We start from the raw sequence: 26,610 nt of genomic DNA, 5'->3' as shown, positions 1-26,610 counted from the left end.
GCCACGTACGTATCTTTTAACAATCGTATTACGTATTTTGTGACACTGGTTTGGTCGTATGATCTATTTCGAATGCAGATCTCGAGCAGACTGGACTCAAAGACACTTGTAATATATGGCACCGACGATCTATTACACGACCACGCAGTTGCGGCACTGCGATCGTTTCTATAAATCTTGCGAGGTTGACGAGTTAATAAACGGATCGGCTCGTGCAACATTTGTTCGTTCTATATACTCGAGACCGGGCAAAGAACCGATGGCGATGAAATCGATACACCGGTGTATCTACCGATCGTCGAGGTCCTTTCCCGCGATCCCGGCGCGGATACACGCATCCTTCCGACGCGTGTGTCTGCGTTGGGTGCCGAGGCCCAACTGATTTATGATCCAAAAAGGAATTACGAACGTAGGTGGACTATGATTTATCGTCCGGGAATAAATTGCTTATACCTATGCCTGGCAGGGGTCGTCAATCGGCGAAGGATGGTGCGAAGGTAGCCGAGACGAACGGACAGCTCCGGACGAAAAGCGATAAACCGAGCAGGAAAAAATCCACCAGCTCATGTGCAAACAGCGCGCTCCCGCTCCTACAGAATTAGCGACAAACGAAACTCGTCTCCCCGTAACGAAAATTTGTTAGTTTCCATCAATTACCGCGGTTAGAACGAAGCGTAATCCGGTACACGTGCTGGATTTTGACAGCACAATTTGCGCACGGACATCCGTCGAAATCTGTCTTCCGTTTCTCGAAAGCGTTCATTTTGTCCGATGACAATTTCGACTCCCGTTATTCGGGGGACAATGAAACGCACTCTCTTGTAATGAAAATTTCTCATTTCCCGTCCATTATCGTATCTATTTTACCGCAGCTGCGACGAACTATAAATACTACGGTACATCTGCAATATCGTTATTCCTGTTTGTACTTGAGCTAGCAGTCGCGTTACAATTACCCGTGGATTTCTCAGACGTAGAAGCATGCTCGACCACTATATCCGCCACCTGGTGTACGAGGCGTATAGAGGATCCGATCGTTAACCGACGTCTCTAACGCGTTTAGAGGATCCCTTAGTTTAGAGAGTCGAGGGACCCCTTTAAGTTGGCATTCATTCGGGAATAAATTCCGAAAGGCGCTGACTTTTTGATAAATTCGACGTAGACGCGGTATTACGATTTCGTAATGGTCGCGAAAAAGCCAGGATGTTCGAAATTATTTCACGAGGAAATGCTCGGTGGCGGTTCGCGCGTTCCGCGGTCGCATACTTGGAACGTCGCTTGCGAATTTAAACCTCGAACTCGGCGGCACGTGCGCGCGGACGGGATTACAGGCGAGAAAAACGAAGATGCTGGCCAGAGATACGCTTCAACATAATTCATTCCAGCACGTTATACGAAGTAGTTCTTGCGATGAATTTCAAAAGCGTCCGTGGCGAGCAGGGGGTGGGTGCACACGTCAGGAAAAATGCGATGCACCTACGCGCGCCGTTGTGCATCGCGTTTTAGAAGCCGCTACTCGGTATTTCCATTGCGCGCGATGAAAATAACTCACGAAACGAAAAGAGGAATCGCCAAATGTAAAATCGTTTTTACATAACGTTCGTCGACGCGGGTGGATCAATTTTTACTCCGAGGTTCCTCTTAGCGTTTCAGAGAAGCGTTTCGTCTTTCGCGAACAGTAGGTTGGAATTTAAAAACCGCCCGGGGACGGATGAATTTGCAAAACTAGTCATGAATGGGTGATAACGTTGATATTCGACGAGCGTCGCTATCGCCGCTCGAACGACCGGGTAGTTGGAAGTTTCGTAAAATGGAGACTTCTAGCGCGTTCAGTTCTAACCGTTAGACGACTCATTAGCTTATCTCGACATGTAAATTCTAGGCGGTGCACCCTAGAAAAAGTCCGACGACTCTTTTTTTTCTAGGCATCGTCTGTGCTCGTCGGGGGACCGGTTATTCCAACGCCCGACGATGCACGCTTTTATTACAAAGGCACGGATAATCAACCGAGTCCATTCATTGACCGACAAGGTGTTCGTAAATCGTGATCGATCCTTCGAACACGAGCGTCGCTTAACGGCCTCCAGCATCGTGTTAAATTTGGGTGTGGACGATCATTAGAAATACCGAGCTGCAAGTCCGCCATCGGAGGGTTAATGAATCGTAATCAGGTGTCGTTGGGAAGCTACGATGATCCCACACGTATCTACAGAGCCATATAACCGACATCACAGCATCGTACAGGAGGCAGGGCACAGGCCAGGTCGTATAACGACGCCTTTGGAAATTACGCCAATTATCGCGACCGACGATTTTTCCTGCCCTCTTCCGAGCAGACCTGGCCACTCGTTCGTTTCACGCTGCCACCAATTAGCCCCCCGTGGACCAGGGTGACCGTAAATTCATAAATCCATCGGTCGGAGGCCGGAGGACGTCTTGCAGAGCATTCAGGACGCGATGAGTACCGCGGCGGGGCGCCGTCGTACGGAGAACAATGCCTCCGGATTTTCGGACGAAATCTACACTCCACGGTGGCCGTCGTGTTCGCCACGCTTGCTCGTCTTCTTGGGTGCAAAGTTTTCTGAGAAAGAGTGCTATCTCCGCGGGAGAATTTCGTCACGGGCCGAAGCTGAACGCCTCCTAATCGACGGTCGACCGTGCAACGATTCCACGTCGACGGGAAGCAAAGTTTCGTCGCCTTTCGTAATCCCGGAAGCTGGCTACCGGGAAGGGTGAATGCTCGGTTTTCGAACGATTCAAAAAAGAGTTTAGGTTAGTGCAGCAGGATTCATGGTTGGCGAGTTAAAGACCGCCTAACGTTACGGAAGTATTCTCGGCGGGTGCGCGGAAAACGGCGGCCGTTGGATGGTTTGGCGCCGGAGAAACGAGAGAGTTTCGCCGGGCGATGAAACTGGAAAGTTTCTGGAAGTTAAGAGTTCTGGACTCCGTGGAGATCCCTCTCCTCGCGGATTAACCGAAAGTAACCGGCAGCACATCCTTAATTGGACCATCGTTCTTACACGCCTACCGAGCCAGCGTTCCCCGGTCGAACGTCTGGCACGTGTTATTTAGAAACTTCGCCATCCACTAAATTCTCGCGTAAACGTGCCCCAGCTTGATCGGCGTCTACGCAGTGCGGACGTTTTACCGCCCGGGACCTACGATATATCGCGCTTCGTAGCTGGACAAAAATCATGGTGGCAGAAAATCCTCGAGCCAGAGAGTCTCGAGTTAAACTTCCCGTCGACGAGTCCGATACACGCGAGCGTTGCTCGATCGGCCGTGAAGAAGCCCGTCCACTCGAGATTCGGCTTGAACGCGTCCCCTCGATCGAGGACATCGGCTGCCACGCGAGAGAAATCCCTGAAGATCGATCGGAGGTTCGAGCGAGGCTTCGCGCCTCGTCGTGAGTGGGATCGACGCTCTTAACGCTTTAATCCCTTAGCGTGGCTCCGGTGTTCGAGCCTCGAACCTCCCGTGAGGAAAAAGACTTTGCGACCAATCCTGCTTCTATACTCGTCTCTCTTTCGCCTCGAACTTCGCCTACGAATTCCTTGTTTCGTCTCGAAAACCTCTCTGTCTCCGATCGGCCGCTCTCACGGCGCTCTTTTCCTCTCGAGAGTGGTCCGCAATCGGCAGTTTATAATCTGGGCCGCTTTGGGAGACGTCAGTTGGCACGCGAGCCCTCGAGGCACCCCCTCGTTCGAACGTCGACGGGTCGATCCTCGTTCACCGGGATTACCGGGGGAATCGAAGGGATGATATCTGAATTATCTGCGCCGGTGTTTTGCCGCGGAGGTCCGTTAAAATGGCCGAAAAACGGCGCTGGGTGGCAAGCAGTTGGCCGAGACGCGGGGATAATTGAGGGTCAGGTATGCCGGCACGGTCGGTCCGATCCGACAGCTTCGGCTATATCCGCTTCTACCTAACTCCCCTCGTTGTTTATCCTCCTGGGATGCGTTGGAAAATTCCATCAACCGCGTGGTACTTTTCGGTGGGTATTCAAGGGGCGTGTTTTCCACGATCTTTGTTTATTCTATCAATTTTTTTAGTTTCTGAAGTCGCAACCCTGTAAAGCCCGTGGCGAGTTTCGCGTCGGTAATAAACGGCATCGCGTTCGCACAGGATCGGAATAACGATCCTCTCGGTTGGATTGGAGAGCTGCACGATGGGCTCGGGTACCTTGCGGGCTATCCTATTTGCATATACAGAAATTCATCGTAAAAGACCGCTACAGGGTCTACGCAAACATTACGGAGTGCATTTAGGGAGGGTCCCGGTCCACAAACATGTCCCAATACTCCATCGTTGATGTAAACGTGTCTATACGATGGTAAAGCCGTCTCTTTCGAAGATCCTCTGTAAACTTTGCGCGGCGCGCGGCTTCCTGGGACGTTTGGGACTCCATTAGAGTCCCTTTCGCGCAGGAGACGGCGTCCAGAGCACCTGGATCCGATAACTTCGGACCAGAGCGCTAAAACGAGAACGATTTTCGAGGCGATCGAGCGTCAAGCGCGGTCTTGTCGCGCGCGTGGACGCAAACACCGAGCGTATCGGGCCAAGACTTATTAAACCGTTACGGTCGTTAATTATCTCGAGATGAAACGGATTAGCTGGCGGGATCGGAGTTAAAGGAGCGGGAATATGCCCTTTGGGAACGGCAGCGCGCGTCTCGAAGAGGAGATTGAGCGGTCTTCGTTACTCGCCGGCCGCTCATTATGTTCTCAGCTTGAGTCCTCGTATCTTTCTGCCCGACCGGCGGTATCGTCACCTTTTGCGGAGTTCCCCGCCGAGATCCTGTGCTTCTCGACTAACTCTCCGCCGACCCGACGACTACTCGAGCTCGAACTTCGCCAAACGAGCTTTTAATCCACCTTGCCGTTACCGTTTATAGGTCTATCAATCTCTCTCCGGAATAGACCTCGAGGAACCCGCTTTCTCGTAACCTCCAGGCTTCCCGACGAAATTCGACCGCGCTTCCAAGTCTAGTCGATTCACGGTCGACCGATAACGAGTTTAACGAACCGAGTCCATCAACTATTTACGCGGTTAGAGGGTCGTTTTATTTAACGGGGCGATCGCCATTTAATCGCACGATTCTTTCTTCGCAGAACTGGTACGGCGCGCCAAGCAGCGAAAGTGACCGTGCGTAGGTGATCTTGCACGCAACGCACGATCCCCGTCGATACCAGCGAACGCAAGAAAATATTCCGGTGAGATTTTTCAGCTCGAACGGCGCGGCAAAGCCCGTAAAAGGTTGCCCGACCGGGTGCGTTTGCGCGGCCAACGCGTGCGCCATATAAGATGCTCGCGACGAGGCCGAAGGTCGAACGGGGACGGTCAGCCCGAAGGGTAGGAAACGGGAAACACGAGGGGCCATTGTCGTGGACGTGGAAGACCGTGGCCATAATCTAAAACTCGCCGGCACGTTCACCTTTCCCGGGAAACCTTACGTAAATACTTTGTTATTTATGAAAGGATTACTCGAGACGCTCTTTTTTCGCGTAATAAATAGAACTTTCTATCTCCATACGAGGGGATCCGTTTTTTATACGCGTAAAGCGGCTCGAATAAAGATGGCTGTCGGTTTGGCTCGGCCGCGGTGCTCTCTCGCGCGGAGATAAGCTCCGATCACGGCCGATCGGTTTCGAAATACTCGATTTTCAGGAAACGTCGACTCCACTATTGACGTTAAACGCAACGTCTGATGAATAAAACGAGAAACTATCAAACGGAGATAACAGATAACCAAAGGAGATCGCGGATCAGCAATATTTTTGTCCGATCCTGGATCACGTTGCATACACCTGCACCATAAATCTGTGTCATTAAATCCCCTAAATATGATGCGGCTCGTCCAAGGATTCACCTCGATCCCCATTATTTTTTACGACCGTTATTATCCCGAGTAACCTCGATCATTTCCTCGCGAGGGAGGGTCAGCGATCCCTCTTTCTCTCTTATCCAGTACCAAAAGTCACGGTACCAGGCTGACCCAGTCTTATTTACGGTCGAAACTGTATAATGGACTCGACGTTTCGACAACTATATCTCGTTTGACTTCTCGGTCCCTCGGACGCCCTCTGAGAATAAGTAGGAGGTCTTGGCGAGAGTTACGGTAGGGGAAAACGGGCCCGATCAATGAGCTAGTTCTACTCCGACTATAGGTTCCTCGACGGTTCATTTTTCGAATTTCTACGGAACGAGGTTGGCGTTCCGCGTCGACGGCATCGCGCCGACGAAAGTTCCCTCGGTTTTGTTGTATCTGCCGCACGCCTAGCGCACTCGCGAATTCATCGCGAACAATGGATCCGTCATTTCCAGGTCGGGGATTCCTACTCATCCTACTCATTACCCGGAGCAGCTCGAAAACCCGAGTGGCGGCTTTGTTCGCGCTTAAAATAATGCCGCGTCCTAACTCGCGACGGCTCGCATTTGACGAGTAATTATAAATTTTCCCTGAGACACAGGCGAGCTGTTTGTTCCTTCCGCGGGGAAGAGGATCGCCTCGGAAGACGACGATTTCATTGCAAATTAGACACGAAACGGTGACGGGATTAACACCTGCGAACAGAAGGAAGGGAGGTCCAAAGCGAACCAGAAAGCCGGAATTTGCTCTTCGATGTCGAACGATAGGAATTTGCAATAAAAATTGTTGAAATTAATACTCTGCTATTTTATTATAAATCTATATTATAAAGGGAATTTCAAAATGTATGCGAATTCCAGATCGGATCCTTGGATTTGAAGGTGGAAAGGTACCACCCAGACGTCGATCGGGATTCGAACGAATCCCAGTGTCGGCGCCGCCGGTAATTGCTAATTTCGCCAGCACCGGCGCGTTTAATTAAATCATACCGCGGTGCGGAACCGCACGGACGATCGTCGAACACCGAACGTCGAACGTCGGAACCGGGGGAACGGGACAGACAGCGGGAAAAAATATAATAAAAGGAATCGTCGTGGACATTTCTGGCGCACGTGTGAGTACGAATATAGTTGTACGGTCCTTCTCGCTGTTTCTCCGTTGTCTCTCTGCGAAACGTGCGGACCGCTGCAACTGGTCGAGTATACACACGGGGAACGATAATGCCACGAGTCGGCCGGGAGGCACGTTCCCGAGTTCCTGCTGGCCAGATATTTCTAATTTTCTTCCTGGTCATTGGCGACCGAGGTCGACCAGCCGCGTGTGCACGTGCGACCACGTTCCGATCCTCGCAAGAATCCTCCAACAAGGACACAGGAAACCGAAGGTTGCTCCCCCCGATTATCACCCCTTTAGAATCGAGAGAATAACCACCCCTGCGACGCCTCATACAAAACGACATAAAGTTGCCGTTGAAACAATACAGTACAATTTACTTTTGACAAAAACGCATATATTAGATTTCACTGGGAGATTCTAGAGGCCAAAGTAAGACGAAAATCAAGGATACTAATTTGTTGATTGAGGCTTCGTTAACGAGTTATAGAAACATTTCCGGCCACACAGCATATTTTCGGTAAAGAATTTTTTTCTCGGAAATGCGAAGGATTTTGGAGGTATGTGTATTCACCAAAAATGATTGTAATTGAGCCCAGCAATTGAACATAATTTTTTTAGAACGATTTAAAAAATTTTTTTTTCGTCGGAAAATTTAGGCACCTACCCCCTGTCGATTTTTCTTAAAAACTCATTTCTGATGTTTAGTAATTTTGTTTGACGCCCTACAGAAAAGTTGTCTAATACTTTTTTGTAGGTACCCATGAGCTCTACTTCAGAAAAAAGTTTCATTGAAATATATTCACTATTCTAGGAATTATGGTCATTTGAAAATTGGACCATTTTTATGAGGTTTCTCTCATTTTGCGGGGTCAAGGACCAACTTTTCGACTATTTTTACAATTCCTACATATTCTCCATTAAAATACGCGTAGTTTGCTTTTTTAAACATTAAAATCGTCCAATCCGTTCAGAAGTTATGACATTTTAAAGATTCGCATGAAACTTTCGGGCAACATTTCTGGCCTCACATTTGATTTTTGGTAAGGAATTTTTTTCTCAAAACTGAGTAGGATTTTGGGGGTATGTGTAATGACCAAAAATGATTGTAATTGACCCCAGCAACTGAAAATAATTTTTCCAGAATGATTTGAAATTTTTTAATTTAATTTTTTAGTAACCTTTTAACGAAGCCTCAATCAACAAATCGATATTCTAGATTTTCGTCTTATTTTGGCCTCTAAAATCTCCCAAGAAAATTTTTCCCAGGGGTGGCCGTACACCCTGTATGTTCGAAGGGAATCTGAACTGGCCGTGGGTGGAAAGTTTGGCCCCTGAACCCGGTTGCTCGGCGCGAACAGGTGTCGTCGGCACAAATTTCGACCAAGGAACAACAAACCGGGCCGCGTTCCTTGTTCATGCTAATCAGATGCACAGATAACATCCTGTTCTCGTTAGGCGAGCAGGGAAGCACACGGCGTGCTTTTTGATCTTCGGCCAAGGACGAGGGACGGCCGGAAAAGTGTCGTAACCTGTAACGGGCTTTCTACGAGTTTGACTCGCGCTCTCGTATTCTACGAGTCGCTCCGTTGTCGACGTTATCGCGAATCCAGATTTAAGGCTCGAGATCGTACGAACAGCCTCGAATCGGTCTAACCGGTTTCGGGCCAGTAGTTCCACAAACAGTTCCCTCGTTTATCCCGCTACGATCATCTACTTCTTTGCGAGCCAACTTTTGTTAGTAATGGGAACCGTTCGAAACACGTTTCGTGCACTCTCCGCGTTAACATTTTTTATTTTAATAATTGCATAAGTACAATTTATCTTTATACTGATATTTGATACACACGAATGCAAGGAAACTCACTACGTTGACTATAAGATCGCTGAGCGTAAAGGGTAGTTGGAGAAGCGGTGTCTCTTCAGTCTTTCCAGTTCCTCGGTGGTGTCTAAGAGATTTGCTACGAGACTGTTCGAATGGTTCTGTAAACGCTGTTGGTATTTCGCGCAGAGTCTAGCAATTTCCTGCTTCACTGTGGGAATGTCGGTTTCCTTGTTTATTTGGCTGTTTGGGATCTACCGAACTGCTTTCACGATGGTTGCTAGCTTTCTATTTTGCGATCTTTCTATGCTTCGTAACGTCGAAATCTGGAGCTGTCCAGACGGGCTTTAAAACCATCTGGTACGTTAGTAATCTACGGTCGTGGATTAAAATTACGAGACCAGAAACGAAATGATTATATTTTTGTCCACGTAGATCGAGGAGGTAATAATTTCGACGAGGACGCGGAACGGCGTCTCGAAGGTCGGGAACGTTTCCTCGTTCGCCGGGTCGAGAGGTAAAAGAAGGGTAAGGAAGTCTGGTGGAACCGGTCCGGATTTTATTTCGTGCGCGTTTGTCTTCCGCTCGGATTACTGCTCGCGGCCATAAGCGGAAGATAAGATACGTCCAGGATACCTAGGTAAGGACCTCGTGACATATGGCGAGCGTACCGGCTCGTCTCTCTCGGTTTCTCTCGGTTCCCTCGGTTTCCTCTCCGTGTTACAGCACCGGTTCGTCGCTGGACGCGTCCGATCTCTCGCTTCTCGGATCTCCTTCCGTCGAGTACGAGTCGCTCGGATCGGAAGGAAGTTCGCGCGGATACGCCGATCCCTTTCAGGAAGGATATTCCGCAGAGCGAACATTGGCCAGCGAACGGACGCGTACGGACGATTAACGACGGGCCGATTTAATCGATCGGGTTTGCTGTTTCCAAAGCATTACGCGCGATTCGGTTACTGTTTTCAGTCGGATCGGCTAAAAGTTCGTCTCTTTGGAAAGGATAGGGACTATCGCGAGATCTGTGCTCCGTTGTACAGAGCCACGGTGCCGTCTCGAAATCGAATTTCCTCGCGGTGGTGTTATCGCGCCGCGCAAAATCGCGTCTGACGGGAACGTGCTCGCGCGATTTCGAGCGTGCCGAGCACGCGAGCGTCAAAGGAAGGGTGCATTTCCGTGCGGATAGTTCGAGGGGCTCGGTCGTTTTTCCTCCGCCAGGGTATCGTTGTTAAAATCTGCTTCGGCGGAACGCGTCTCCGGAGTTTCTCCTTCCCTCTCGACGGAGGACCGATTTCAAGAGCGAAGATGGAATCTGAGGAACCTGAGAGAACGCGAGCATCCGTGAGAGGTGACGCGCTTATTCCACCGAGCGGAGCAAAAAAAGAATCACCGCGAAGAAACGTCGAGCAGGAAAATTCGAGTTTCGACGTTGAGGACGACGACGAGGAAAATTTCATAGATTCTCGTAACGCGATAATGACATTATCAGTTTCGACTGGAGCCCCGGTGTAATTTGTCGGAGCGTATCTACGATCGAAAGCAGCGGATCGGTAGCCACGGTGCGAATAGGGCGGACCAACTATCTCGGTAAGCGAGATGATCGAGATAAAGGAGGCGAGTCCCAGTTACACGCTCGATTCTGGCCGACGGGATCTTTCTCCCTCGCCGATGACGAGGCGTCGGCCCAGAAAAATTTTAATGGGCTCCTCGAGGGCCGCTGTTCTCGACCTATTCCCCCATAAAGGCGTTTCATCTCTCGGTGAAATAACGCGACTTCGGTAAATCGAAAACTTTTATTTTTACGAGCATGAAAATCTAGCACGGTGCTCGCGGCTGGTTGGGCCGCCATGTTCGGCGTTATTGCGCAGCGTAAACGGAAAGATAAACCTAGTTAGCTCGGCGTTTAACGCGCTAATAACTACCTTTTAGCGAAGTAATTAATTTTGCAACGGGTCTTCGACGTTCCCGTCGCGGAAGGGAGGGCTCGAGGATCGCAGGTCCGAAACGCGCGTGATAGCCCAGCGAAATAATAACGGGCGCCGGTAATTGGAATTCCGACGGGGACGTATTCCGCGGCAGAAATAATATTTCTTTCGCCGTTGTAATCCGTTAGGGGCAAACCGACACGGCGCGGCGTTATCTTCGGTTCGCGGCGAGGCACGTGAAAAAGGAATTAGAATCCGCGGAGAGGTCTGGATTGAAAGGAACGCCGTAGGGTGGAAAATGGGAAAGAAGCGAGAGAGGAACGGGGATAAATAGTACGAGTATCGTGTAGGTCGATAGCCGGGGGCCGGAAGAATAACGCCGGCTGCGTATATCGGCCTCTGTCCGCAATTGGAACGCGATGCGCAACGAGCGATGTGTCTGCCCCGACTCCGGATGAGATAATCACTTAATTACTCGACGATGCTGGTGCTGGTACGCACGCGAACTATCCGCCGTGGCGGCGCTAATAAAAAAAGGAATAAAGAGAAGGACGCCACCGGTTCTCGAGACACGAACGGCGGCGTTGTTTTTGCCGTGGGTATCGAGAATCGTTTGCATTTCGAGGAAAACGCGCGATCGCGAGGTTGGGGGCTGGAAATACGCCCTTAATAAATACGCGTTGCGTGAGACCCGATAATAGACACACCCCTGCGGGTCCGTGAGACACGCGAGCGCAACGCCGACTGTTTTATCAGCGTGAAAGTGGCCAAATATCGGTGTCGCGCTCCCTCGAGCGAGCTTCTTTCTCGAACTCGGTCGTTCGTTCGGCTCGGTAATTACTGGTTTCGCGTGTTAATGTCTTTATGGAGAGCGGATAAGTGGGATCGATGGGGGCCAACCGGTTTACCACATGGCACCGTTTCCCAAAATAAGACGTTTCCTGCGCGAGGGTCGAAGGGAGCGTGCGTCGCGCCGCCCGCGTCTTTATTGGAGTATCGGTGGCGGGAGCGGCTGCACGAATCACCGATCGGAATAATTACACGCTCCGTTTCTCCCCTATCGGCTGGTTGATCGCGTCCTGCCGCCAGCTCGGTCAATTAATAACCCGATCTCCTGTTACATACGTCGATAGATCCTGCACGATCCTACGCCGCGAATTTAACGCGTTCTCGACCTATTTTCTTCGCGCGTTTTCTGATACAGGGAACCGTACATTACCTACTGGATACGGCCACGGAGATTTTATTACGCTTGTTCTCGCCTCGCTCACCTGGAACAAAAAACGGTATGGTTAGTTGGGTGTAGAGGGTTGAAAGCGCCGTATGTTTATCGCAACCACTCGTAAAACCATTAGTAACCCCGATGCGAGCAAAGATAGAATCGCAGACGGTAGACGGTGAGCGCTCTGACAACGAAACGACGTTGGTATAACGTTACGCGAATATAATACACGTTAGTCGGCGCGTTTGCGTCGGAAAATCCTAGCAACGATCAGTTTGCTTTGCACGCGTCGGAGTTTAAGAGATTTCGCCGTCGGAAAATGGTCGTCCGGGACACGACTGCCGCCATAGTTGGTAACGGAGTGGTCGAAAGTTTGCGGTAACTCGCAGCCTGGAATATTAGAGGCGACGTTAGTCGATTCGCCGCAATCTGCGGGCTGTTCCCAAGTCACGGTTGACAGGAGCGTGCGAGAGTTGGGCACACGGCAAACACGAGCCGGGTATAGTTGTCGCGTGGCTCCGGGCCACGTCTATCTTTCGGTCAATGACCCCGACTGGCCGAACAACTTTGTCTTCTTCGAGAACGACGCGTTTTCGCGTTAATCGATGTGTCTCGCTTCAAACGTGCAAACTGTCTGCGATACGTAACCGAAGACGTTTGTTGGCTCGTCAAAGGCAAGCTACCGAAGCGTCGCCTACGACGGTGTAAGTAAAAACAGAAGATTCAGAGGTAGGCTGTATCGAGAGGAGCGGTCTTTGCCAATGAGGGATCCTTTCACGGTCGACGGGACGCGACGGAAGACTTAAAGATGCACGCGGAAGAGAGCCTCTGTCCTTTCCACCGGGCTTTGTCCTCGAGACTTTCTTTCCTCTCCGATCTCTTCCCCTTTCTCGATCGCGATACCGGATTCGACGCTCCAAGATATTTCTTGGGAATAACAGGCGCGGAAAAGTTCGTTCAGGCACAACAAGGGACGAGCGATTAATCGAGTTATTCCTTTGCGATTTTCAGCCGGTCTGGGATTTCGAGGAGCTCAGACGTAGCCCGAAAGCTCCGTCGAGTCTCTCCGTGGCATTATTCGAGCCGATCGCTTCGGGGGATGGAAAAATGTGTATATACGCCTGGTCGATAGTCGGAGGCTAGCCTCGGAGAAATCTTCTTATCAGGGAAAGAAAGCCGAACTTATTTGCACCTCGATAACTTTCGAAGTCTAATCTGCGGCGTCGGGAGGCAGCAGCCTGCGAACGCTTTTACATTCTCAGCCACGTTGCCCCTCCTTTCGCCTCTTTTTACCCTCTTCGAGTGGTTTTTCTTTTCACTAGTCCTTCCCTCGACAAAGATTTAAACGTGCCGATGCAAACGGACGTATCGAACGTACTTCTCCAATACCTTGATAAATGTGTTTACCTTTTTTTATACCGATAAATGTCAACGTTGGAAGATAACTCGGTTCGAGCGGAAAGTTCGAAGGGTTAACGGGATTCGACGTAGATAACGGATCGTCGTTCGCCGAAGATTAACTTCAACATCACCGCGTGACGTTTTCAAGCAGACGTTTAATTTTTAATCCAGCGCGTGCGGTATTTTCCGCGGCGAAACTTCCAAGCAAAATTTTCACCGCGAATTACACGTCGCTGGCTTCGATTTTACCATCGTTCTTCGTTCGGGCCGGAAAAACTTTGAGAGAGCGAAGCACGGATGGAACGCGTCGAGGATTTTCAGACCGTCGTCGCTCTACTATTTTTCTTTTCTTTTCTTCTTTCTTTCCTCTCCTCTCTGCCCTGGTTACGAACCATTTCATCCCGTTGTCGAAATAAATCAAGATATTATTTTTGCGTTGTCCCGAATATGCACCAACATTTTACAACTAATTTTCTCTATAAATAACGGAGAGCGACATTTCCATCTCAAACTTTCGAAATTTCTCCTTCCTACGCTCCTCGACAAACTCCCAATTTCCCGTCTAATCATTATTTTTCCAAGTCCCGCCGCGATAAAGAGACGACCAATTTTGTCTTCTCTTCTTCCCTCGCTCCGAACGGACCCTCTACATTTACCATTCTCGTCACCTTTCCCGACCTAGATCAGAGATCTCGTAAACAAGAACCCTCCGACATTCTTCGAAATACTTTTCGGTTAAAAAGTATCAGGTCTAGAAAATTTGATGCCTTTATATTACACCGTTTATAGCTCGGTTATAAAGAACCTGTCTTTCGAGACAGCCTGGGCGTGTTATTAAGTAACTAAGGGATGAAATCAGCGCTTTAAGGCGAAACGCTCGGACAAGTTCGTCGCGATAACGAGCTAGCTTGATCTGAAATTGAACGCGATCGTCTAAAACAGACAAAGTCCATTGTTCTGGTTCGGATAGAACGACGCGTCTCTTTGTTCCGCTGTACGAAGGCATAGGCGCGTCGACTCGCGGACGTTGTTTGAAATTCGACGAAGACATCGATGTTACGTCGCCGTAATAAGCCGGCGAGACGCGTTATTGTTAGAACATCTGTTAGAGCGTCGTTGTTTCGCGCGGATTAGAGCGCGGGATTTTGCGGCTCGGTGTAAGATTTCGTCTGGAAACTTCGCTGGGTAAACGGATCCGGAAGTGCACCGAGACGGCGATTCACGTCGGACGGTTAATCGATCGGAGTATGACTCGTCTTGCCTGTCAACGATGGAATGCACGAAACAAATATATCGTTCGTCGAGACTTGGGAGAAAATGTCCTTACACGCGATAGCACTGTAGCCTCGACGATACAGCGAGGTCGTAAATACCTTGAGGCATCAAAACAGATACGCAGAAACAAACTAAGTGACGTAAACAGATAAGGGCTCGGGCCACGGTCAGGACTGTACAACGAAATCTTTCACTTCAGTGTCGATGTATTTACATCTACTTACTACGTACTTACGATATACGAAATCGATGTTGCCAGGAGAAATTTACGGCCTCGGTGTATCACGAAGACGATGATACGGAGAACGTTGAGAGAATTCTTGGTCTAAACCCCTTATTGCGGAGTGGTAGATTGCTTATGATCCTTGTATCAAGCGATTATAACAACCCAGGTACACCAACCATTAACACGCCAAGTCGAGAAATCTCACACTCGCCTCTCATTGTTCTCTAATTTGCAGGCGTGAACAATGTGCTGGTATCCACGAGAGACCAACGTTCAAGGAACTCCGTTTTACGATTTCCGTGCGAGCTCCGCCGAACTAGAGATCGGAGAACAAAGTAGAAAACAAACGATATCCGTGTACAAAGTACGAGCTCTCGGGGAACAGACGCGGTCTTGAAACTTCCGAGGTAGACGGACACGAGAGGCGCGGAGCGAACATTAATCCCATTGTCTTCGTTCGAAGCTGACTGGCAAGAATGGCGCGGGTCTTCTTCCCGCGGAACGAAGACGTACTCGCGCTTCACGGTAAATATACGCACGGTAAACACGGACAGGTAGTCCGGAACGACCGCACGTAGACGAAAGCACACCGGTATACTCGAAAGATATTAGAGTAGCGTTCACATTCCCGTGCCCGCAACGGTAGTGAAATAACAATGGCGCGGAATACTCCGGTTCGGGAAAACGAAAGGCATCGGCAGTTGGACGATAGCGGAGTCGCGTTTAAACTATCAAGTCCGTGGGAAAGTTTTGTCATTTTGTTTACCCGTGTGTTCTCCTGCGCTTTAAACGGTTCGATATCTTCGTTGACTCTTATTAAGGTCCATTTCTAGTCACGCGACGAGCCGACAGTTTCTATATATTTTGCAAGAAACCTGAAGAGACTTACCACGGTCAAAGAGTGTCCGTAAGACATACGTATTTTCACGGGCAACGACGTCGAGCTAAGTTCGCTTCGCGAAGAACGAAGGGGTGTCTGGCGCTGCAGAAAATACTGCGGTGCAAACTGAAACTCCGACGAAGCTCGCTGGCCCCATAGTCTTGTCTCGCTTACTTATGTATGAAAGCTGCAGCCTACGTTCAGTCTGTCCCTCCTACGGCCCGTGTCCCCCATCCCGGTGAGCAAACTTCTACGTTATTCATACGCCACGGATGAACGATGAGTATCTGTCCGGCGGGTCCCTGCTCCTGGACGGGTCCGTCTATCGCGGAAGGTCGTCGCGCGAACTTTGCAAAAACTTGATAAAGTCGCGGGCCTCCTCCTCAAGGCCGACCAAGTTCCATCGGAGGGCGCAAGGTGGATGAAATTTCTCGAGAAGAACGGGATAAGAACGCGACAAAAGTCTCCTCGACGATAGCGTTAAACGGTGCAATTTTAAATAAACGATACTTATCCTCTTTTGGTTTAGACGCGTGTAATGGATATAAAATTTTCGAACGAAAATTATAACGCGCGTGGACGACGCGTACGAAGCGAAAATATGGCGCTATCATCAAAGCGTACAACAAGTCTGATGAACGGCCGATTGGAACGTGTATGTTTATTCAACGACTAACTGGAAAAATTTTATTTTCCGCTGGTTTTACAAATTCTTCGGCACTGAAATAACACGGTTTTATAAATGATTTTAACCTATAAAACATTCTGCATTTCGGTACAAAAATATTCCACATCGTATTAGTTCGTATTAAAATAATCCAGTCTTTCCTGCGTATCGACGAATATAGCTTTCTTGTATTTAGTATCGTAGTCCACATCGTTTGCCTTATTTCGTTCTTTTCATGTGCAAAGTCGGTTCTACGTGTAAAAGGTAATGAGAACATCGAAAATTCGATACGTGGAAGATATCTCATATTTTTCCTGTAGATTAATACAGTGTTTTTACTTGGAAAAACAGTCGTTTCGCGGAATAAAAGGCGTTACTAAAATGTAAGAAAATTTTTCTCACGATTTATTTTTATGGTATAAATATTTGTTTTCGTTCTTGTGGAATTAAACGCCCAAGAGAACATGGTACGATAATATATTGTTGAATTTGTTCGGAAGCTTATTGGTTCATGAAAAACCAATAATTTAAATAAACTTTCGCCAACGTTTTACTCGCAGGAAACATTACTCTATTATTCCGCGGGAAATTTTTTCTATGTTTACATGTTATGCAGCAGGGGTTGAAAACTGTAATTTTTGATGGAATTTTGTGGAAATTCGTTAACGATATTGAGTAAAAAACGTAGTAGGAGACCGACGTAGATCGGTGTTCCTTTCGTGGATGTAAACCACGCGTGGTTTGCGCGGTCTGGAATTTGCGAAGGGTGCACTTCGGACACGTGGACCGATGACTTAACGAAAGCAAACAGACCGGTCAATCGGCAGAGTAAGCTCATCGATCGAAGCACGACGGCACGGGCAACGGACGAGGGAAAACTCGAGACTGCCGTACCGCTAGGAAAAAAGCTGAAACACTTCCCTTACATTGGCTAGGGGGATGGGAAACAGCTTGGAGGAAGAGAAAGTGCTATTTCGGATAAGCAGGAACCGTGTGTGTTCCAGTTAGCCACAAAAGTGCATTAGCACTGGACGTCTGCCTGGGTTCACGGAAGTAACGGGTCGTGATAACGTTTCCGAAGGGACGGCAAAGTTACGGCAAATCTGATGCACTCTGGATCTAAGTGGGATGCTATCCAAGCAACGAGAAACGAAAGCAATTTCCACTCGACGCTTAACTTTTTGCGCGTACCTTTTAACCCAATAGCCGTTGCTGCGATATGTAAATTAAGCGATTCACGAGCGGTAGAAATTTGCCGGTACGTTAACGCACCAACACCGACCATTCTTCTCCACCGTTACACTTTCAACGCCCACGTTTTGCATCTAAATCGGAGTCGATTTGCGCGGCCATCGATCATACACGTTAATATTTAGAGCCTGCCGATAAAGACGAAGACATCGCGTCTACCGACTCGTCCGTTAGTCGAGCGGCGTTCCATCGGTTTCCTCGAATCTAGCGGGCTCGAGGATCGAGGCACGGGTTCGATTGGATTGTCGGAAGTCGCGAAGATCGAGCAGAGGTTCGCGGAAAGAACGACCGGTCCAGACAACAGAAGTAGGGAACAGAGGCGATGGCGTACGCATCGCCGCGAACGAAGAAGACAAACGAAACGTCTACCGCGTACGCGCGGGGGTGGCGGAATCGAGCGAAAGGAGGAAGCAGTGGCGGTGGACGAAGAAGCAGAAGCATTCGTGGATAAGCAGAGAGCAACGTTGCTGCCGGACAGAGTGAATTATGGGACAATTAGTTCCGGCAGATATATAAGCCTCAGACGCAGAACCGGCCGGTCTGTCTTCTTCCCTCCTTTTCTCGTCGTCTATTCTCTCGGGCCGCGTGCTGCCTAGAGGGGAGGTTTCTGGTCTTAAGGGACGCGACGAGCAACCGGAGCGGAGCGTAGCTTTCGCTCGGTGTCCGCGCGGACCGAAAGCTAAGAAGACCGACCGGACGACTCATTAACCACCGTGCTCCCGTGTTCTTTGTGTCTGGTCAACGTTCCGCCGACCGTTCCCCCGTTTTCCACCCTTTTTCCGTCCCTCGCGTTCCCCGGATTCCGCTTAAATCCACTCGAGTTTTTCGCTTCTGCTCTCTTCCTCCCGCTCCGCGCCTCGCACACTGGAAATTCTTTTCGCGTTTCTCTCTCGCTTAACTTCCACGGACGCGACGCGGACTAGCGCGGAGGAACTGTCCTCCGTTCGGCGAGTTTGAATTCGTCGTGGTCGAATCTTGCGGTGGCTGGCCGAGAATCAGGTCGAGTAAATATAGTGGCTGTCGTTTAACGAGCCGCGCGCGCCGCCTCTGTTTCGGGACCTCGTACGACCGACCAAACTAGATTTACACGAGCTCGACTATTCCACAAATGCACTCGCACGTAAAAAGTAACTTCATTCTCGTCGCGTGTTCGGCTCTCAAATGTACGAATCAACCGATTCGTTCTGAGCTAAATAAGCTCAGTAAATATAAGCTTTTATATTTACGCTTTGATCATTCGTATCCCACCAGATATGCAAGACGATCGTGGCAGGAATGACGCTAAATCCGTTCCGGTATCTGGAGGCCTGGCGTCGGCGTTCCGTGCCAATACGAGAAAATGCTTTTCTCGTATTGCTCGTTAATGGGACGCACCTTCGCTTCAGGGTGGCTCGAGGGTTTCTGATTAATGGCCGCGCTAATCAAATAAACAATCCTACATCTGTCGACCGAATGTGTTGCCAAGCTGCGGGTATATCCCTGTCCAATTCCCCTCCCCGATCGAGTCGAAAGAAGTCACGGTTTGTGTTTCCGTTCCCTTTGCTGGAGATTCCGTCCTTCTCCCCGAGAAAGAAACCGATTGCGCGGAGCAGCTAGGCCGGAACCGCGAAGAAAAACACGCGGTGGCACCCGAGTGGCAATTAGAAGGATTAATGATTCTATCCCGAGAGACCGCGTCCTCCCATACGGCCTGTTCTGTTCGACGTCTTCCTCGCCGGTGTTTGTCATCTTACAATAGCGCTGGACGAGGAGAGCCTCGGGGCTACGAGGAGCTGGTATTGTCGCGATTAGACGGGACTCGTGTACGGCTCCCGTTCATAAATCAACGTTCCTTCCGTTTAACCTACCGTCGCGGTCTCGTGGCTCTCGCTACCGCAACGATCCATCGGTTCAAAATTCGCTGGACGCTTCAATACGATTATATATAATGTCCGAATTATTAGTTTCGATTCCAGCAAGAATCGTAACGTGGGATTCGTTAGAGGGAAGTTAAACTGGATCGTCGATAGCGGCAAACTTGCGACAGGAAGTATTAAATACGGTCACGGGCTGTGTGCCGGTGCAACGCGCGCCAGAGATACTTCCGGGTCTCTGTGCGTCGATCAAACGATGCAAGGATGTCGCCAGTTTACCCCGTTATACGTAGTGGACGAGCGATCATTATATCCTCTCGGCGTTTATTCCCGTCACGGTTGTTCCCGTATGAATCGCGTCGCGCATCTTACCACGAGCGCGCACATAAATCAATGCTTCGTTCGTTTAACGCCTCGTTGTTCCGGTAAAGAGTCGACGTCTTCACCGTGGATCGTCTCGAGCATTCACGGAGCACGAGGTAAATGGCCCGTTATCGAGCCCGCTCGTTATCGCCAATTGTAAACCGTGTCAACGATGAACGCGATGCGCTCAAGAATTCTTACGAATTTTTAACAAATTCCGTTGCCCGTTTTCCTTATCTATTTCAGAGAAAAATTGTTCGCGTTCTCGAGAATTTTATTACACGGTAGAGTAGCACGATAATACCAAAGGTTTCGGTGCTGTATAGAACGAAACCTCCAAAACTAGTAATAAAAAATGAAGATACATTTTATTTATAAGGCTGTTTTTACTACCGGAGTGCTTGTTACGCTGGCGTTTCGTTGCCAAGAAGCATATCCGAAGATAGAAATTCTGTTTGACTGGGAAATAAAGAAGACGCGTTACCGGTAGTTAGGTCACGAGCAAGTCGCTGGTAAAAAGAAGCAAGTTACGCGAGTGCGGTCGTAAACGCGGCAATTTTCACGGTTCCAACAACCGTATCGAGACGTCTCTGTTAGCGAGGAGGTTCTCTTTCCGTGGAAAGCTTGCCAGGTCGGCAGCGTGACGCGGACGCGAAACGTCTCAGTTCGCGACGACGTTCCCAGAACGAAATTACCGCGAGGCACGTTCCTCCTCGACGCCGGGACGCTCGCCGAGCTCAAAGTAGATTTATGAACACGGAGATCAACGCGGAACGATATATGGGTAATCTCGAGAGCTGTTGCAAACTCGTTCGAAAGTGAATACTCGGGACAGCCAGCCGCCAAACCCCGGCAAACTTGCTCGTTTTATTCTCGGCAACGTTTCCGTGCTATCCAAACACTTTTTATCGAATAAGCGATTCCTTATAAATTCTGTTTCCCGGTTATTCTTTCGCGACGAAAGTAAATTAAGAAAAATGCTTCGTATACGTTGGAACAACGGTTGCTATGCATTGTCGGAGCCATTGGGTCTGCTAGACTTTCTCGCGTTCGATCTTTTCAAGATACAACTGATTGGAGAATCGTTCGGTGTAAAAAATCTCGATTTCTGATTTTAATTTCGTACGAGTTGGGTTCTTTTTGCGACGAGTGCGTCGAGCAGCCGTCGAAGAGCAACGTTATCCGAACAACATTTCCCAGAGAGTGACAACGGCTCGTTTTTAATCGGCGTCTGTCTGCCTTCTGATTTCCTGCGTGCAGTCCGTAAATCACCGAGGCACAGGTAACCCAGACCTACAGATTTTGCCGATCCGAACGACAACGTCTCTCTCGCACTCGCGGGTAGCGTCTCGGCAACGACTCGATCACGGGGAAGATCGATGATGATACGTCGAAACGAGAAGACGACTGGTTACACGACTGACCAGCTGTCGCGGCCATGTCAGAGTTAGTTACATACGCGAGTCGAGACGATCTCGTACGCATGCACGCGTACATCCGTAATTATTTTTAACGCTAAATTTGCTATTCAATAGCAGTTGGATTCCATTTATTCAAACCTGTCGAATAACTGGTATGTGTGCGTACCTATAATCAGGGGCGAATTTACCACGACGTTAGCGAGCCTGGAGCTCGGTTGTTTTTTTAAATTTAATTACTATTTAGAAGGGTTAAAGATCGAACGGTTTCGAGGCCTCGTCTCGAACGATCGCCGCTTTCTCGACGCTATTTTTTTAGTTGTCGCGCACTCCTCCTCCTCCTTCTCCTCGGGAGAGCAACAACGTCGTTGCCTGTGCTATTTCTGTGGATGGCAAATCCACGGCGTGTCGTGAGCGGACACGAACGAACACGCGGCTCGTCTAACCGTGTCGTACAATTTAGTAATGAACGTTGTAACGACCGATCCGACGGCGTTACTATTTGCGTGGGCGCCGCGAGATCGACGACAGTCGGCCGGGAATCAGGAATAATGTATTACCGCTGTTCCGACCGACGGGTCGATTTGTAAACGTATCTGGTTTTGGAGTGGCAGCTGGCCGATCTATTAAGTAATAACGCGAGGCGTACGGACGATCGTTTGTTTTTTCGCGTTTGTCGGAGTTGTCTGAAACCGTTCTCCCCGTCGGATGGTTCGTAAACAGCCTCCTCGTGGAACAACGAAGCATCGTTCGCGTACGAACGAGCTCGCAAAGTTAAACGAGCGCGATCAAATTAACGGCGAGACGAAGATTCAGCGTCGCGAACGGTAACGAGAATCAAAAGTGTCCTCGAGTGCTCGTTGTTCCGACGACAGCGGAGGCGAACAACGTCGCGTGTTGTCTCCCAAAGCGGGACCAGGCGCACACGGTCGTTTGCCGGTGACACTGTTGGCTAAATATACGCCTCCGTGACGGTTAAAACTGGAGGGAACGTTTCGCGTGTCTCTCGCCTTCCGTCGCGCCGCTTCTCCATCCCGCTCGTTTAGTTTCTGCCTCGTATTCCCGATTCCACGCGAACGCCCGCGAGTCACGAGCAAACCGCGAGTCCTGATGCCACCCTTCCACGCGTCCTCGCGACCGACAAAGCCTGACAGGCCCGAGATATCGCGTTTCGGAGTCGTTGCTTCGTCGCCCCCGGTTCTCGAAACTGAACCCAAAGTCCCAGAGGTTCCACGCACTTTTACGGGAGAACGAGATCAGCTAATTAGTGGGATCTGAGAAGGTCCAGCCTCGAACTCGAAACTTTGGATTCGAAACTTGAAGCTCGGGGAACTCGCGTCTCCTTCTGCCGCGCTTAAGCGTCGTTACGACCAACTTTCAACGCTTTCCGAGTCTTTTTCTTTTCTCGGTCTTCTGTTTTGCGGGTCGACGATGTAGCCAGGAGGTTGGAACTCTTTCAAAATACACTGTTTAAGACGAGTTGCTCATCCGAATATAGACGATGCTTCCATTCCGCGAATTTGCTATTTTTGCGGCCTCGAGGCTCGAGGGAACCTATGGACAATGGCAGAGAATCGATCGCTCGATCCCGGAGGACCGATTAATTCGTCCATGGTGCTCCTAATAATCGTAATAATAATAAGCATTTTGACGGTTGACGCGATGCTCATCGCGACAGCGGCACGTCAATCGCAGATCGTCGCGTAATGACGCTCCGAGTCGACGAGAGCCGCGTGTCGCGCGACGGAACAACGCTCGTCCGCGGTGTCCGCCTATAATTAAGCTGACAAGCTTTGACGACGTACGAGGGCAGGAACAATACCGGTAGGCTTCGGTGTGACCGCAGAACGCGACGCGACAGCACGCGGTTGTGTCGCGGGTAAATGTACTCCGCGCGGAGGCCGTCTGTACCACCATTATTTCGAATATCCGTCGCCGATAGCCCATCAGGTTTCAAAAATTACCCCGTCGCCGTCGATTTCCAAAATTTTCCTCGTTTCACGGGCCCCCAATTGACTCGAAACCGAGTTTCACTGCGCACTTTGGTAGTTGATTGATTACGTCTCCGTTAATCGGGGTGGCAGAGATGGTAATGTCATAGGGACGTTGCTCGCAGGATAGCTTTAAAATGAATCGGGCACGATGGTACGTCGAAGGTCCCTCTGCGAATTTCTCTCTGGTCGGATTTCTCGGTTGCTCGATTCCGAATCGCGAGACACGCGAACCCCGGAGAATCGATCACCCCAAGAGTCGTCGATGTCACTTTAAGCTGCCGCGAGGTCAGAGTTAAATAAACGATGAGATGTCGATGCATCGGTCTTTGGTATCTCGCGTAGGTGGTCCCCGAGATGCTGAAATATACTCGAACCGGATGCACTCCCGCGGGCTTCGGATCGATTATGTGCTCGAGCGCAAATTCCAAAATAGCGCGGTTCTCGACTGCTGTCACGCGGAACACGTCATTCTCGATGGATCGCGCGACGTTTCCGGGAAGGTTCGTCTTTATTTCAGGAAACGTCGCTCCGCTTCGAGGGCGAATATACCTCGAATTTATTTTGCACGAGCGTCGAACGAACTTGGTCGTCGAAAATACAACGAGTTGTCGATGAACTTTGGCTACAACGCGATTCATGAATCCATAATCGACCGTTAGTAAGAACGGAATCGCGACAGCCATATCGTTCAAAGTTCAAAATTCAATTCGACCTATTCTCGTGAACTTTCCAAAGAGACGAATCGATCGCTAATAGGGCCACCGCTGTTGAGTTATACGTCGTTTCGTAGCTATACTATCTGTCGTAAGTATTGGGTCACGTGGAATCCTCTATCTTTGAGATTTCTAACAAGAAATCTTTGCCGAAAATTGGAACTCGGTTTCGTTTTCTTCTCGGCGCGATCGGGATCGGGGGACAGAATGGACGAGGAAAAAATGATAGCGTCCCGGAAACGAGGGTTCTTCGGCTTCGGCGAACGGGACGAAGAGTCGCGGCGCGGGAGAAACAAAGGGCGAAGAAGAAGAAAGGAGGCGGAGGATGGGGGTGGTTTAGCGAGGAAACGGGGGCAGATTTTGAAAGGCGCGGAGGTCGAAGAGAGAGGGCCTGCGACCTCGTGCAATTCTCTATTGTCGAAACGTCGGGGACTGCTGGAAAAAGAATCTCTCCGGGAACGGGGAACAAAAGGGGCTGCGGACGGGGGTTGGAGCGTACGGGGTAAAACAGGCGAAGGAAGCTCGGCCCGGCTCTTGCCAGTTAAGACGAGCCAACTTTTCCGCGGCTCCCGATTGTTTTTCCACGCCGAACGCGCCGCTGCCGAGCCAATAAAACTTCGTCTCATCGGGGACGGGGGTGGTTCGAGGCTCCTGCAGGAAGTATAAAACCGTAAGAAAGGCCGGCTAATCCCCGGCCAACGACGTCGCGACGCGTACGAGCTGGACATTGCCCTAGATTTTCCGCCCGTTGCGGTCACGAGAAACGAGTGTTGCAGTTCGAGCTGCGTTTAACCCGTTAACTACCCCTCGCAGTGGGCCAGCAAGCCTCCAAAATTATTTGGCACAGAGTCTTCTAAGCAGTCTAACATCGTTTCCTACGTAAAAACAATCACGGTAACAATGGAATTCGTAACGTCAGTCAACGACCATCTCTAACCTACTTCCGTAGGAATCGCAAGACGGAGTTTACTTTGAAATTCGAGATTGTTTTCGAACGAGCACGCGAGAGACTCTGAAAACGGCGCTACGCTTTCCTACGAATTCCCTCCTGCTGTTTAAAGACAACACAGATTCACACGGACGCAATTACGCGATGCCATGCTACAAACGAACCTGCTCCAGCGATGCAAATTCTCGCGTTCGACATAGTTTGAAAACTACGTAGCTACAGGTTATCGAATCCGTAGTTGTTCGATTCTTCTTCCCGCCGCGTTTCGAACAATGTGTGCATTTCAGTCTCGGAAAGTAGGTGGCGAGGAAACTGTTTCAACCGAAAGACTCTTGACTCTTGTTTGCTCAGCATCCTTTCATCCTCGAGATTAGTGGAACGCGTTTCCAAATTTGACAAAACGCTTTGAGAACACAGCCTTCCCCGACGAGAATACTCGAAGAGATTGAGTCGCTGGAAGATTTCCTCGATGATTCCGAGAAGCAAGAACGGACGGACAAATAAAGACAAAAGGGACTTTGTCGAATCTACCTGCTGAGTCAGCGTAGCCGAGCTACGACTACTCCAAGACTACTGCTCGAGTGTGTTCGTTCTCGGCCGGTTAGCCCACCTACGTGGATGTTAGAACTGGTCCCGGCAACTTGTTCTAACGATATCTAAATACGGCGCGCAACGTGTCGCGCGAACGTATCGCTCGTTGTACGTAGCTTCCTGTTTGTTTACCTCTGGGTCGCGCGCAAATAAACGCTCTGAACGCACCAACGTCCCTGAATCATTCGAGGAACCGGTTCCTAACCTGTTAACAGATTCCAACTCCCTCGTCTTCGTCGCCCTTGATCCAACCTATCGCTGATAATCCCGCTCCTGTTGTTCGAACGCTACTTTATCCGTGATCCGCGACGCGAGCTTGCTATTATTTGCCCTGTTGCTAGTTGGAGCGAAAGCAAAGTGGCCGTCGCGAAAGAAGGAAAAACATCGAAACGATAAACGCGTCGATTTCAGCGAGATAGACGCGGTTCGAGGAAAAAGAATCGCGTGCGGATAACGAGCCCGCCTCCCAGCGTGTAGGGTAGGTCAAAAAAGCAGCAGTTCATACGTTGTTTCTCTATTTCCCCTCGTCGATGCTTTTTCCATCGCGACTTGTTAACCCCTTACCGATTCTTTTCATAAATCACTTACACGTTGTTATTAGAGGTTTCCCAATTATTCGATAGACTCTTCCGTAAAATTGATATTTCTACCGCGTCCTCTCGTCCCTTGTAACAGTGGGATATCGGTGGATTTTCTGCAGATCGTAGTCGAAAACGCAAAATAGGTCGCAGCGTGTCGCGCTCCAGTTAATTGCCAGGCGATTCCAAGTTTCGATTGTTTCGAGCGTTGCACGGACTGTGCACCCGCCCCCTGGCATACAACTGCAGGATATTTGTTTGGTTAAGTACTTCCGAGCAAGGATCGTCGTGGAAAACAAAGTTGCAGAAACTCCGGGCCCCGGTGCAAGTCGATACATCGTCGCAACGAACTTTCCTCCTCGCGATCGCGCGTCGCGTGCGCGATTAAATATTAGACGTTCGCGATAAACAGAACCGTTAGTGGAAGACGCAAGTTTGTTTGCCCGGTTTACCGTTCCATCTCGCCCCGTGATGCTAGCGAATCGCATCGAACCTCCTCGTGT

The 26,610-nt window shown here is 49.7% G+C and overlaps 1 protein-coding gene across 2 annotated transcripts in view; it reads right to left on the bottom strand.

The window, feature by feature from the left end:
- The window catches only part of Pxb (putative Hedgehog signaling attenuator pxb), a 219,842-nt gene that overhangs the window by 73,165 nt on the left and 120,067 nt on the right, over window positions 1–26,610 (bottom strand). Inside the window, exons 1-2 of one of the 2 annotated variants that reach the window (XM_076782454.1) lie at window positions 14,860–14,879; window positions 11,946–11,997 (exon numbers count right to left, since the gene is read on the bottom strand). The exons of the other annotated variant lie outside the window; for it this stretch is intronic. The gene's annotated coding sequence lies outside the window, so the exon portion shown is untranslated. Of the gene's footprint in view, window positions 1–11,945; window positions 11,998–14,859; window positions 14,880–26,610 lie in introns of those variants that run through there. 2 annotated transcript variants of the gene reach the window in all.

This window comes from Colletes latitarsis, chromosome 14 (genome assembly GCF_051014445.1).
Source record: "Colletes latitarsis isolate SP2378_abdomen chromosome 14, iyColLati1, whole genome shotgun sequence".
NCBI lineage: Eukaryota > Metazoa > Arthropoda > Insecta > Hymenoptera > Colletidae > Colletes > Colletes latitarsis.
This window is presented reverse-complemented; position numbering and strand designations above follow the sequence as displayed.